Below are 11,235 nucleotides of genomic sequence, written 5' to 3'. Positions count from 1 at the left end.
ATGTAGTTTCAAAAGGCAAAATGCCATGCTTTCCTCAAGGCAACCTGGGGGTCTGCAGCAATGAACGGAAAAGGGGGAAATGTTTGCTCATCATGGAACAGCATCTTTATATTTCTTTCTCCTCTGTGACATTCCCATATTTTTAGGTTTAAAAAAATATTGAAGAGAGATACAAATTACCTCTGCTAGAGGATTTTTTTGTGGGGGGAAAAGAACGAAGCAGTGGAAAAAGAGTTTTCATGGTCTCAGTTCTTGCTTTGCAAGCATGACTGACTAGTTAAAAGTGTGACCTAACATGAACAAAAAGTTCTTGAATTGTTTTCCATAATTTACCCTGCTTAATTTGAAGATTGTATGGGGGGAAATGCCAAGGAGTTCTGCTCAGTCAGTATAAAGTTATAGTTTTCAGTAAATAGCTTTGTTGGTTGTTGCCAGTGATAGAGAAATTCCACAGAATCACAGAATTATTTGACATGCTAGAACCTTTTGCACCAAAATGGAAACAGAATTAAATAGTTAGGATCCACTAAAATATATAAGGGAACAGATGATTCACTGATGGCTATGTTGTTGTTGTTATGTGCCTTCCAAGTCGACTATGACTTATGGCAACCCTATGAACCAGTGACCTCCAAGAGCATCTGTCGTGAACCACCCTGTTCAGATCTTATAAGTTCAGGTCTGTGGCTTCCTTTATGGAATCAATCCATCTCTTGTTTGGCCTTCCTCTTTTTCTACTCCCTTCTTTTTTTTCCAGCATTATTGTCTTTTCTAGTGAATCAGGTCTTCTCATTATGTGTCCAAAGTATGATAACCTCAGTATGATAACACCCAATTATTTATAGTCTTTCCAGTTCATGGTATGCACAAAGCTCTCCTCCAACACATTTCAAAGGAGTTGATTTTTCTCTTATCCACTTTTTTCAGTGTACAACTTTCACATCCATACATAGAGATCGGGAATACCATGGTCTGAATGATCCTGACTTTAGTGTTCAGTGATACATCTTTGCATTTGAGGACCTTTTCTAGTTCTCTCATAGCTGCCCTCCCTAATCTTAGCCTTCTTCTGATTTCTTGACTATTGTCTCCATTTTGGTTAATGACCATGCCAAGGTATTGATAATCCTTGACAAGTTCAATGTCCTTGTTGTCAACTTTAAAGTTACATAAATCTTCTGTTGTCATTACTTTAGTCTTTTTGATGTTCAGCTGTAGTCCTGCTTTTGTACTTTCCTCTTTAACTTTCATCAGCATTCGTTTCAAATCATTCCTGGTTTCTGCTAGTAGTATGGTATCATCTGCATATCTTAAATTATTGATATTTCTCCCTCCAATTTTCACACCTCCTTCATCTTGGTCCAATCCTGCTTTCTATATGATATGTTTTGCGTACAGATTAAATAAATAGGGTGATAGAATACACCCCTGTCTCACACCCTTTCCAATTGGGAACAAATCGGTTTCTCCATATTACAGTAGCCTCTTGTCCAGAGTATAGGTTGCGCATCAGGACAATCAGATGCTGTGGCACCCCCATTTCTTTTAAAGCATTCCATAGTTTTTCATGATCTACACAGCCAAAGGCTTTGCTGTAATCTATAAAGCACAGGGTGATATTCTTCTGAAATTCCTTGGTCCATTATCCAACGTATGTTTGCGATATGATCTCTGGTGCCTCTTTCTAAATCCATCTGACATTTCTCGCTCCCTATATGGTAAGAGCCTTTGTTGTAGAATCTTGAGCATTACTTTACTTAGGATATTAAGGCAATAGTTTGATAATTACTGCATTCCCTGGGATCCCCTTTCTTTGGAATTGGGATGTATATGGAACGCTTCCAGTCTGTGGGCCATTGTTTAGTTTTCCATATTTCTTGACAAATTTTTGTCAAAATGTGGACAGATTCAGTCTCAGTAGCTTGTAGCAACTCTATTGGTATCCCATCTGTCCCTGGTGATTTGTTTCTTCCAAGTATTTCAAGAGCAGCTTTCACCTCGCATTCTAAAATTTCTGGTTCTTCATCACACAGTTCCTCCATGAATGAATCTGTCATCCTTGCATCTCTTTTATAGAGTCCTTCAGTGTATTGCTTCTATCTTCCTTTTATTTCATCTCAGTCAGTCAGCGTGTTCCCCTTTTGATTATTCCACATCCCTAACTCTTGGTTTAAATTTCCTTTTCATTTCTCTAATCTTTTGGAATAGGGCTCTTGTTGTCCCCTTTTTGTTGTCCTCTTCTATTTCTATACAATAACTATTGTAATAGTTCTTTGTCCCTACGTACTAGTCGCTGTATTGTTGTATTTAGGGTTCTGACCATGTTTCTATCTCCTTTTGCTTTTCTTCTCTCTTTAACCATTTTAAGAGCTTTTTCAGTCATCCATTGAGGTCTTTCTCTCTTTTTAATTAGAGGTACTGTCTTTTTGCATTCTTTCCTCATAATGTTTCTGACTTCATTCCATAGTTCTTCTGGTTCTCTGTCAACTAAGTTTAAAGCCTCAAATCTGTTCCTTATTTGATCTTTATGTTCTTCTGGTATGTTATTTAAATTGTATTTTGGCATTATGATTGCTTTGTTGTTCTTCTTTAGCTTTACTCTGATTTTCGATACGACCAGTTCATGATCTGTACCGCAGTCTGCTCCTGGTCTTGTTTTCGCAGAAAGTATGGAACTTCTCCATCTTCTGCTACCAATTATATAATCAATTTGATTCCTATATTGACTGTTTGGTGATGTCCACGTGTACAGTTGTCTTTTTGGTTGCTCAAAAAATGTGTTTGCAAGAAACAAATTATTGGCTTCACAGAATTTGATGTCTTTCTGCTGCTTCATTTCTGTCTCCTAAGCCCCATTTCCCCACAATTCCTAGTTCTTCTCTGTTCCCTACTTTTGCATTCCAGTCCCCCATGGTTATCAGAACATCTTGTTTTGGTGTGTGATCAATTTCTTCCTGTACGTCTGTGTAAAATCTCTCCAATTCCTCTTCTTCTGCGTTTGCCGTTGGAGCATAGACTTGGGTGATGGTTACGTTAATAGGTTTCCCATTTAATGTCATTGATATCACTCGTTCAGACCTTGCGTTGTAGCTCCTAACTGCTTTTGCTACATCACTTCTCACTATTAAAGCAACCCCGTTTCCCCACTGATGGCTATAAGTTACTAGAATGCCTGAGACTTAAGCAGTCTCAAGAATGATCATTTACTGTAATAGCAAACTCAGCAAGTTGAGTGCAGACAGGATTAGAGCCAAGAAAGGGCCATTGTGAGGGGAAAAGAGTAAGGTATCAGCATATTTGGGTGCTGCATCCCATGAGGGGCATATCCCTTAAAATAGTTCAGTGAGGACTGAGCATGCTCAGAGACCTCCAAGAGCTATGGAAGGTTCTGTTTCAGTTGAAAAAGAAAAACAGAAAAAAAAGGACCAGAGGATGGAATTGGCCTGCTTAAACCACTTAGTAATATTGATTAGTATTATCCCAGAGACTGGCATGGCTGGCTGACATCCTGAACAGGTGCACTCTTCTGATGGGAATGATACATGGCAGTATTTTTGTTGCTGGTCCCACTTGCATCTGTTGTTCCATAAAAGTGCATTTCAGTGGAAAACAAAAAGATTCACTCTTTACAGGACACTAACTTTGACAAATAAACTCATTTATTCTATGGGGGGGGGAAAGAACCTCAGGCATGGGACCAAATGTGACTCTCCAAAAGTCTCTAACTAATCTCCGTCTCAGACTGCACCCTTCACCAGGCTACTCTGGACCTTCTTCAAGTGCTTTTGCCTGCCAAGTGTGTCCTTGAAGTGTGATAATGCCTTACTTGCCTAGATGAATAGACTTCCGCATACAAAGCAAACACTGAGCTGCAGACCTTCCCCCACATCCAGGACGTGTCCCTCTCTTCAGTCTCTCCTCCCCTGCCCTCTATTGCCCTTTCCCATTCTGAGAATATACACAGATATTTCTGTACCTGTGCATGCATATGTTTTTCTTTTTCAAACCACTGGAAGTACACGAGTGCGAGAGTCTATGTTACCCGAGCTTGGTTATGTTGTTTCACTATAGGCAAAATGGAGGCTTTTGTGTGCATTTGTGTGTGTGTGTGTGTGTGTGTAATATTCATTTCTATTTAACCATTAATAGTACAACCACATATCCCATCTGCCCAAAAGCCTACTGCAGCAATGAAATACTGATGTTCTGTTGAAAAGATATTGTGCAAGATGTCTGTATTGAAAATATTAATTTAAAAAAAGGCCAGTGTATGTACGTACTGCAATAACAGTCACCCCACATGTACTGGAAATCTTGAAAGAACAGTTCCTCCAAATTCAGATGTGCTTACAGCATGTAGCAATTGATAGAAATAAACATGCTTGTATTGTTGGAGCTACCAGAAACAAAATGATTGGTTGTGCTCAGGTAAGGAGCACATAGAAGTAAGGGTGTGGCAATACAGGCCACTCAGCACAATGTCATCACACATGACAAACTGCCCACAAAACCCCCCACAAAAAAACACCAAAGCAAAACACTGAGCTTCCATACCATGATGACTGTGGATGTATAGTGGAGTATTTTTACTTATCAGATAATCCGGAAATCCGGATAGCTTGTAAAAACAAGCACATATACACTGGATGGCACTTTGATGATATCATGTGGGCGCTGTGAAAAATAGCACTAATTCCACAATACATTCCCATCTGGAAGCACCATATGAGGCTCTAAAGCTGCAATCACACACACACATACTATGGAGTAAGTCCCATTGAAATCACTGGGACTAACTTCTCATTAAATGTGCATAGGATCCCTCAAGTACAACTCTTTTCATTCCAATCCTGCCAGTTAAACCACTGGAAAAAAACACCAGAGTTGCAAATCCTGCTCTATTGAATTCATATGACTTTATTAGGAATTTTAGTGGGTACAGGACTGCACCCCAAATCGCTACAGATGGGAATGACTTGTTCTCCTCAGCAAACATTACTAGCTCATATATCTTCTACAACTAGTATCTGAATTACCATACCATAGCCAATAAATAGAATGGGCAAGATACATAGAGCCCCTTGTGCAAGAGAGAGGAACTCCCCCTTAAAGCCTATTGGTTATCTCTTCCAGGTGAAGCCCCCTGCACCACACTCCACATAGAAGAAACGTTTCAGAGGGGTACCGGGGGGTGCAGCAGTGACAAGGAAGTTAAAAAGGGCTGTGGCACAAGCAGAACTTTGCACACAATTCTCTGAATCCTAAGAGTAGCATTATAGATAGTATGGTTTTTTTCTATCTTCTTTGACTGTCTGAATTTTCCACCCCCACCCTTCTTACAGTTATTATTAAAAGCAATGGATGGTCTTCTTTTGAAAATACTGGCTTTATGCCACTTGGTAAATTCCTCATGCTTAAGGAAAATCCCAGGTAACTGTCCGAACTCTAGTGAACCAGCTCAAAGAGAATGGACCTGAGCCAAGCATCTCACTTTCATAAATGGAGCATATAAAACTGTATCATTTTATTGAGAAATAGCACTCCTTAAAAAGTGAAAAATAAGGTACACATATTAGCATAAAATAAGGCTGTGTATACTCTAGACAAAAAAAATCCAAAATTTGCTTGAACTTAATGAAATTCTGTGATAAAAAGCCAATTTGTGTTACACAAATAATACCGATCATACATGAGTTTGTTTTGCTTAATTTATTTTGTATCTATATGTGGACAGATAGCCTCCAATTTTCTCCTTCTGGGGAGGGATCAAAGCTAAATGGTAGAACATATTGCAGAAGGATCCAGGTTCAACCCCTGGTATTTCCATTTTTAAAAAAAAGGATCAGGTAACATGAAAGACCTGTTTATTTTGAGACCTTGGAGAGTGACTACTAGTAAGAGTATAAAATATTGGGCCAGATGGACAAATAGGCACATTTCAGATGCAACCATTTAAGCCAGTGTTTGATGTTGTTTAAGTCAGCTTCCCACATTCCTCTCCTCTAATAAAGCCCTCCTCAACTTGGAGCCCAAAACATCCAGAAGGAATGAGGTTGAGGAATGCTGCTTTCACAGAACTGTTTTGTCATTATTCATGTGAAATCCATTTAATATTAGTGGAGATTTACCTAGGTAAAGGTAAGACACCGTCTTTACTCATAAACCAAAGAATGGTATAAGCCCAAGTTAACATAACCTACTAAATTGTCTCAAGTGGAAGCTAAATCATTTCTTAATATTATGAAGAAAGCTGGTGCCATGTATTTCCTTCTCTTGAGAATTTACTTCTAACTTGAATAATACAACACTGGATTCTTAGTTATCCTCATGATCCCTTATTCTATTAAACTACACCTATTCAATGCTGTAACAAATACAGATTGTGTATAGTACTATTCGGTACTATTAGTACTGATCCAGGGGGTGGGGGATGGGACTAAGAGGTTTATCTGTGCCATGATGCATCTCAGTAAAATGACTGACATTAACAGGGCAGTGAATGATTTGATGGGAGTAAGTGAAATTAAAATCTGGACATTTTTTACTAATTGATTTAATATATTAACTGTTAATTAACCTCTTGAATGAGTAAGCCAGATAAACATATGTAAGATGAAGATTGTTATTGGGCATGTAGCAGAGTCCTAATTGCAGCTACAGGACTTGCTAAACAGGTTTTTAATGTAGCTTTACCTTTATGCAGCTTACTGCTGAGGAGAAAGCCAGTCCAAAGAGGTGGGAGGAAAAGGGACACAAAACACAGAGGATGATTTTAAACCCAGTGCAGTTTGTCTTAGGGTCAACTTTGAACACTGCATTTTCCCTTCATGGAAAATGCTTCAGTGTAAAAATAATATGAAACTCACAGGAACAAACTAGATGGGAAACCAGCAGCCATATTTCCTTTTTCACACATAATGAGAGGGGGGTGGGGTGGAATCTAATTTTACACAGGTGAACCATCCCCACCCTTGTCCCAATGCCAAACTCAACCAACAGTCACCCCCCCCCCCGAACCCTGGCTCACTTCTGGTATTGGAACAAGTCTGACGAAAAAGGAGTTTTGGTGATAAGACAGTGAAAGGTAATACAAGGAAAGGTCCAGTTCCTCATACTGGGCACCTCTTTTGATACAAAAAATTAGACCGCCTTGCCTACTTTTTGCATGATCAGGGCAAACACATGAACAAGAAATGTGAATGTCACCATCATGTCCAGTTTGGTCCCAAATCAAATGCATACATTATTACATGTATATTACTGTGTACATACTAGGTGAGACGCCATGGCCAACTGTAGCTTTCTATGTACACTTAGCCTAGAAACACATGTTTGATCATCACACATGAAGACTGCAGCAGCAATTTTACGCTAAGTCTTCAAGGGAAGTGTTTTCTGTAACTTGTGAAGTAATCTGTGTGTTTGTAACCTATAAATGTTGCTAATGGGTCTAAGCCAAAATAAAACACCAGCAAGGGAACAATTTCTTACAAAATCATTCCATTTCATGGGGCCTGCATAAAGGATAACTCAAGTAAAGTGGACAGAAATTTTACATCCCTTTGGCTGTTGCCTATATTATCTTTATATTGACTCTGCTTTGTGAATTATTTCACAAGAAGTTGTTCCAAAGAAGTCATTCTTTCAATTTTGGGAAAAGAAATAGACATTTCCTGTCGAGACCATGTATCCTAGACTTGGTTATCATCAGACACATGAGTGCTAGTGAAATGCAGCCTCCGTTTAGGCCTTTCATGATGATGTTTACATCTTGTTAGATGTGTTGTTATTGTTTCGTGTTTGAGCTGAGCTACGGCACTGGTGGGCCACCTTTATGCTTCACCACTATCCATGCTTCTGTTCAGAATCTGAAATAATAAAAAATGGAATCAGAAGTTGTGGAATAATTCAAATAAGACGAATATGTCAGCATTAGTAGAATAGTTCATGGTGTAAACTATGTGGTAGGCTTGCTTAAGTTAAATTATACAGCCACGAGAGCCACCCTCCCTTCTCCATCAGATCCTCTCCCTCTTTCCCCTTCCTTCCCCCTTCCTTTGCCCCTCCCTTCCCATCCCAATCCCCTCCTTCCCCTTCCAAATTCTTGCAAGCTACACAGCAAGTGGATTGGACTGTGAAAGACCAACCCAAACTGTGTTTGTATTTTGACAAATTTGTAGGGCAGTACAATATCTCAGAGAGGTCAGGTCTCCTTCTCCTCTGGTGTTCACTATAGCTGCCCAATTTCCCTGCTTTTTAAAGTTTGATAGAAATATCTGTGGGCTATAGGTACATTCTTAAACCACAAGGTTTTTTGCCTATTAGTGAATAACTCTTCATTTTATGACCTCTCTAAGCTATTAAGATTTTTGGTAATGTTTCAATATAGTGCTTCTCTGCAGAGAAAAACTGCTCAGATGTAGGTAGAAAAATATATATGAGTGAAAAGCATAAGGACTCTGAATGGAGTAGGTACGTAGTCTTAGAGTAATTTCATCCTCTGTTCAATAATCATGTTTGCAACAGCTGCACCAATGTTTCCCAAAGCAAAGACTCATTGGACAGAGATATTTTCTCCACCCAGTCACTTCAGGGGACTAAAATCCTGGTTTCAAATCCTAATTAAGCAAGAGCCCTGATTAACTGTAATCATGGCTAATGTTGCTGTTGATTTTACAGTGAACATGGTTAAGATGAGAGAGGGGAATTCTCTCTGGAGAGAGGAAGAGTTGTGACTCACTATAAGTCTTTTAACTATTGATAGATAGATCCTTCTGGATGGGTCGGGTACTAGTCTTACGAGATTAGGTTTTTGCACATCATCAATGCATGGTGGGAAAACTAAAGTTAAAAAAAAAGGGATCAGAACATTGAAGTAAAACACCAAATGATATTCTGAAGAAAAGTGTAGAAGTAAAGGCATAGATTACAATATAATTAAAATCACATCAATTCTGAGCAATTAAGATCAAATAAAAAGAGCACAATCCAAAAATTGGACATTTGCACATCATCAATGCATGGTGGGAAAACTAAAGTTAAAAAAAAAGGGATCAGAACATTGAAGTAAAACACCAAATGATATTCTGAAGAAAAGTGTAGAAGTAAAGGCATAGATTACAATATAATTAAAATCACATCAATTCTGAGCAATTAAGATCAAATAAAAAGAGCACAATCCAAAAATTTCAATCATAAAAATACCCATAGAGCTCTATGATTGCAGTGGCAGCTAACTTCCTATAAATGGCCATGTAAACAGACAGTTCTTTGCCTGGCACCATAATGTCAGTCATGTTACCAGGGAGAGGGCATGCCACAGAAGGGGCACCATTACAGAGAAGGCCTTATAATATATATTCACTAATAGAAAAAAAACCCTTGCGGTTTAAGAATGTACCTATAGCCAACATATATTTCTATCAAACGTTAAAAAGCAAGGAAATTGGGCAGCTATAGTAAATGCATCAGGGAAGCAGGAGACCTGACCTCCTCTCTGAGATATTGTACTGCCCTACCAATTTGTCAAAATGCAAACACAATTTGGGTTGGTCTTTCACAGTCCAATCCACCTGTGTAGCTTGGAAGAATTTGGTAATATATGCCTCTGAGGAAGGGGAGGGGAGGGGCAAGAAGGACAGGATAAGAGGGAGGAAGAGGGGAGGGCAGGCTTGATCATTTGGCTGCTTATTGAGTTCAATGGGATTTACTCCTGTGCAATCATGCTTAGGATAGGTGAAACTGATCACATGGGATGGGGATGGGGCGAGGGGGCAGAGGAGGAAGGGCAGAAGGGAGGAGGGGGATGGGAACAGGCAGAAGGGAGAGGGGAGGAGAAGGGCAGGTTCGATCATTTGCATGTTTATTGAGTTCAGTGGAATTTACTCCCATGCAATCATGCTTAGGATAGGTAAAACTGATCGGGGGGGAGGGACAGCTGGAGTGGGCAGGGAAGGAGGAAGAAGGGAGGAGAGGAGAGGAGGGAAGGAGATGGAGGGAGGGTAGGGAGGAAGAGGGTAGGGAGGAAGTGGGAGGGAAGAGGGGAAGGGGAGAGGGAGGGCAGGAGATTGGGTGGGTTGGCACTACACAGAGGGAAAGCCCCTTTCTTTTCCAATTGAAAACATTATTAACAATATCGTATTTTGGGGTTTCCCCCACCTTTTTATTCTATAGCAGACATGTGTTGTCTCCCACCCAAATTTAAACCAAACCTGTCCCTGGCCACATCCACACCAGACATTTATTCCACTTTGAACAGTCATGGCTTCCCCAAAGAATCCTGGGAAGTGTAGTTTGTGAAGGGTGCTGAGAACGCTAGAAGACGCTCTATTCCCCTCACAGAGCTACAATTACCAGAATTCTCTGGGAACAGGGGCTGACTGTTAAACCACTCTGGCCACTGGAGCTCTGTCAGGGGACTAGGAGTCTCCTAACAACTCTCAGCATGCTTTGCAAACTACACCCCAGGATTCTCTGGGGGAAAGCTGTGACTGTTTAATGTAGAATAAATGTCTGGCATGGGTGTGGCCTTTTGTTTAGCCAAGCCAAACAACTGTTAGTGTGGCTTTTAGAACACTGACAGCTGGTGCTTAGTGAGCATGCCTGCGCTTATCATAGACTCCAATGATAATTTTCATAAATTAATTAAAATCAGCCATGCATTTTTTTAACTTTTAAATTGCAGAAGATGAAGGTCAGAGTATGGGGCAAGGTCAATAATAGGATTCCATGTACTCTGGGAACATGGTTGATTTTTAATTAATTTCAACAAATTATGAGACCACTGACAGAAAAAGGTCCAACAGGGGTCTGGATTTATTTTTACTCTAGTTTTAGTGTATGAACTCCGGATTCTCTCTGAGTGTTTTGAGTATCACCATGAAAACGTAGAGGGTTGTTAAGCAAGCGTTTCTGACTTCAGGACTATACGTTTTGTATGATTGAATGTACTTTACAGTAAAGGAACATCTATAAAATCAATAGCACAAGCCATACAATAAAAGGAAAAGCACAATTTTTTAGATGAGAACTGATATTGGTCTCCAACTCCAGTTAGCCCCAGTCAGCATGGCCAATGGTCAAACACAATGGTAGCTGTAAGTCCAAGAACATCTGGATAACCAAAAATTCTTTTTTATTTATTTTATTTTTTTATTTATAAAAATATGAATAGACCATCCCTCATACAAAATATCAGGGTGGTACACAACAAAATTTACAGAAGAGAGAAAATAT

General features: G+C 39.5%; 1 protein-coding gene across 1 annotated transcript in view; it reads right to left on the bottom strand.

Moving 5' to 3' along the window:
• Nucleotides 1-4,963: 4,963 nt before the first annotated feature.
• ATG10 (autophagy related 10) overlaps nt 4,964-11,235 on the bottom strand; it is a 227,044-nt gene continuing 220,772 nt past the window's right edge. Inside the window, exon 8 of the mRNA XM_061621880.1 lies at nt 4,964-7,868. The gene's annotated coding sequence lies outside the window, so the exon portion shown is untranslated. The remainder of the gene's footprint in view (nt 7,869-11,235) is intronic.

Source organism: Rhineura floridana, chromosome 1 (assembly GCF_030035675.1).
Source record: "Rhineura floridana isolate rRhiFlo1 chromosome 1, rRhiFlo1.hap2, whole genome shotgun sequence".
NCBI lineage: Eukaryota > Metazoa > Chordata > Lepidosauria > Squamata > Rhineuridae > Rhineura > Rhineura floridana.
The sequence above is the reverse complement of the archived record's forward strand: the minus strand, read 5'-3'. Positions and strand labels throughout refer to the sequence as shown.